The sequence below is a fragment of the Phaseolus vulgaris genome, chromosome 1 (assembly GCF_051622355.1).
Source record: "Phaseolus vulgaris cultivar YP4 chromosome 1, ASM5162235v1, whole genome shotgun sequence".
Lineage (NCBI taxonomy): Eukaryota > Viridiplantae > Streptophyta > Magnoliopsida > Fabales > Fabaceae > Phaseolus > Phaseolus vulgaris.
This window is the reverse complement of record NC_143498.1, coordinates 8,770,095-8,774,268: the sequence shown is the minus strand read 5'-3', so window position 1 is coordinate 8,774,268 and position 4,174 is coordinate 8,770,095. Positions and strand designations below refer to the sequence as shown.

The following is a 4,174-nucleotide window of genomic DNA, read 5'->3' as shown; positions in this document are numbered from 1 at the left end:
GTTTGGCTTCTAGAGGTAAGAATTAAGTTTTTTTAGAAGCATTGGTAGTTATGGAGTTTTTGTGGTTACCGAAATTCGGGATCTGGGAGTGTGCTACGAATTCATCAATCTGGAAGTGAATCATTTTGTTTTCCAGATGAGGGGTGTTCTGGAAGCAATTTTTTCATAAATTGTTGATTTCTGGATTGCTGAATTTGAAAACCTAATTTCTGTTATGGATTGGTGGAACCAGAATGATTTTTTTGAATTATGGATTTTTGAATCCGAAATGCATATTTTGAATTGTGGATTGGTGGATTTCAGAATGATTTTTTTGAGTTATGGATTGTTGGATTCAGAATGAATTGTTTGACTTATGGATTCATGGATTCAGAATTTTTGCAGATTCCATAATCTGGAATGTGAAAAAACAAATACGGATTCTCTATTCCATAAAAGTATCAGATTGCATTGTTTGAAATAATACATATGAAATGTAGAAACGAAAATCCGAAGAAAAAACGAAATTACAAATCCGAAACCAAAAAATTTACTTACCTTCTTATCCAGGGAACCGTCAAGTGAAACCACCCTTCTCCCATCAAGTTTCCAAGACACCACTACCCTAAACCACCAACAGAAACACGAGATGGAACGGTGTCACTAAGAGAGGAATGAAGTCTGTGGAGTGTGGTTGTGCAATCTATGGACAAAGGAAGAAGAAAACAATAGTGTAGGTCTTAAGTGCATTTTAGGATTCTTAAAAAATAATAGAGAGAATTTTATTTTGCATAACATTATGTGTGATATTTTGGCCCAAAAAACTCCCACATAGGGCTGATATTTTTTACATAACTCAGCACAACCTTTAATCCTCAAACTTTCAAGCTCGGTGAGGCGATGGATATCGTCTGGGAGAGATACCAACTTAGGACAATACTTTATAGAGAGTGTTTTCAGATTAGTCATAGTTGTGAACCAATCTGAAAGTGTTTCAATATTGTAGCAATTTGAAATTAACAAGCACCGTAAGGAGTTGGCAGCTTCTTGAAGACATTTAGGCAAGGCATGAAGCTGTGATAAAGCTGAAAATAGAGCAGTTTTTAACTTCAGCTTGTGGCTTTGTTCTTCATCATGGTTGCCCTTCCACAGTTCCAAGTCCAAATTACCGCAGGCCTTAACAACCAAAGTCTCTAATTCAGGAACGGAAAAGACTTTAGACTCTGACAATCAATAACACACAATACTTTAAGAACAGGGAATTTCACACCTCCAAAGATGGGCTCCACATTATGGCATGATTCAATAGTCAAGATTTCAAGCAAGCCCAAGTTGGCGATCTCATTTACAGGCAAAACAGTTTGCTTTATGCTGAACTCCAAATGATGGAGACTTATCAACTTTCTTAATCCTTTGGGCAATGCTTCCAGCTTCATGCATCCGTCAAGCCTCAACAGTTGCAAACTTCGGAGCTTGCAAATAGACTCGGGGAGTCTCTTAATGTTGATATTTTTGCAAATGTCCAAATATCTCAATGTTTCAACTTAGCAATGGAACGAGGCAAAGTCTCGAATGTAGCACCACGTAAATTCAAAACTCGCAAGCATTTGAACTTTGACAGACACGTATTTAGTAAGGCTTCACTGTTGGCAGCTGCACCATTTGGAAACAATATGGTTCTCACAACTGTTGATTTTTTGGTGACTAAATTGCCAAACAAACTGCTTTCAGCAAAAGACAAATGCCGAACATTATCTGGAATATTTTGAATGTTGGAACTTACATTATGTTGGAACTTACGTGAAACAAATTGAGCGAGATCATGCACCAAATCATGTATTTTAAAAACATAAACAGTGCCATTGTCAACAAAATCTTGAAGAAAAGATATTGATAGTAGTTCATACAAATATTGATTGGCCACATCTTGAAGTGTCATGTTCTTTTTTTGTGGTGCAATGAGTCCAAGTGCCCCCAAAAGCGCAGTTATGTCATAATTATTGAGTCCATAATCCTTTGGGTAAAGGGACAACAATCCAAAACATTGCCTCAAATAGGACGGCATGAGATCATAACTTAATTTAAGAGCAGGTAAAATGTCATCTTTTTTCTGAGGCAAATTCCAAATTGCATTGTCTCTCACATATTTCCATTCACTGGCCTCAAATTTCGAGAATAGTAAACTACCTAATGTTCTCACTGCCAAAGGAACCCCTCTGCATTTTGTCACAATTTCTCTCCCAATCATTACTAAGTGAGGATGTTTTTGCTCTTCTCCTTCTTTAAATGCCCACTTGACAAAGAGAGACAATGAATCCTCCTCAGAAAGACCTTATAAAATGTGAGAGGGAACTGAGCCCATCATGGAAGCAATTGAATGACTCCGTGTGCTCACAAGAATTTTACTTCCTGATACACTTATTTGGATTAAATTCATCAACTCAACCCATTTAACACGGTCTTCGTTCCATACATTGTCTAAGACGAGTAAGAATTTTTGACCGGAAAGTTTTTTTTTAAGTTGATTTTGCAGTAGCTCCAGATCCAACATGTTCAAATTCTGTTGGTGAAGAGGAGCATCTTCATCATTGGCAGAATTGATGATTTTGATAATCAGTTGTTTAATGTCAAATTCGTCAGAAACACACACCCACATCTTCATTGGAAAACACTCCTGGATCCTGCTGTCATTGAACACAAACTTTGCAAGAGTAGTCTTTCCCAAGCCTCCATTAGAATTGTATGGTTTAGGATTAAAGACTTGTATCATCATCATTAGAATTCTGCTGCATCAAAAGCTCTATGATCTTTTCTTTATCGTGTTTCCTTCCTATCACATCCGAATCATTCACACGGGAGTGTGTCATATCTCTCCCATGAACAACACGTGTGTGAACATCAATTATTTGAAGACTAAACTTATAACTATCATCTGCAACCTTGTCTAGTCTGTTGCTGATATCTTTAATTTGTTGAGCCATTTTGTAACGATAGAGAAGTGGATTAGAGCTTGAGAAGAAGTGACTTACCTTGTCTTTGGAGCTACCATGAGCTTTGACCACTTTCTTTCGCTGTGTTTGGCACTCAAATTCATCCAAAAGATCTTCGGCATTGGAGAAGACAGTTTTGAGCTGAGTGAGCCATTCGCGCAGCTGATGGTTGTGCTCCTGCTTTTGTAAGGTCTCGAAGATTGTCGTATAAACCCACCACCCGAGAAGCTTCTTGAAAAGCGTGAGAAGCAAGCTTTGCTACGAGTGACTCTGCGATGCTGAAGAGAAATGATTCAGCCATGGTTAAGCTATGAGGAATCCAAAAGGCAGAGATGAGAAAGCAGAAGACTAGTTTTGTGCCGAATAGCTAAGGTGGTCTGGGAGGGAGTAATAATGAATTTGTCATTTGTTGTATTAGACAGACAACGTTAATCACACGCTCCACACTTTCAATAACCATGCTTTGCTTATTTCCAAAAAGAAAAGGAAGTTTCTATTCTTTGCTTATTTCCAAAACGAAAAGAATGTTTCTATTCTCTGCTTGTTTCCAAAAAGAAAAGAAAGTTTCAATTATTGGTTATTTCTAAAAAGAAAATAATGTTTCTATTCTTTGCTTATATATTGAATTTTCACTCTTATTAGATCCTCCATATTTATTGCCTTTACAGCCCATGCAATTGGCAAAAAGTACATTAGTGGTATCACTGGTTCTATTTGATCAAAGAACGCTGATATGTTGAAAACCAGAAGATAATATTTTCAAAACAATATTTTGTTTAGATTCTAGAAAGTAGAGATGATAGGGACAAAAAAGACGAGTGTATTTATAACTACCCAAAATTTCTACTATCCATAAACATAACAAGAATAAAAATTACAATATATATATATATGCCATATATTGCTTTTTACTACATTCTTTACTTAATATTATTCTATCCATATCTTAATTTTTTAAACATGATTCTAATTTTAAAATTATATTTCTTTCATTTCCAATCCATTTATATTTCTAAGCATCTTAGAAAAACAATCCTTCTTAAAATCATAATGTCTAGAATTAATTCATCTTATGTGTTAATTAATTTAATTAACTTTCAAAAACTTAATTACTACTTATAGTTTGCGTCAAAGTTATGAATAAAGAAGATATGAACAATTTCCCATCATTGTAAGAATTTATGATGAGAGGCAAATTTGTTCAC

General features: G+C 35.6%; 1 pseudogene; it reads right to left on the bottom strand.

The window, feature by feature from the left end:
* Positions 1 to 361: 361 nt before the first annotated feature.
* On the bottom strand, positions 362 to 3,330 carry LOC137815431 (putative disease resistance protein RGA1; annotated as a pseudogene).
* Between the last annotated feature and the right edge of the window lie 844 nt (positions 3,331 to 4,174).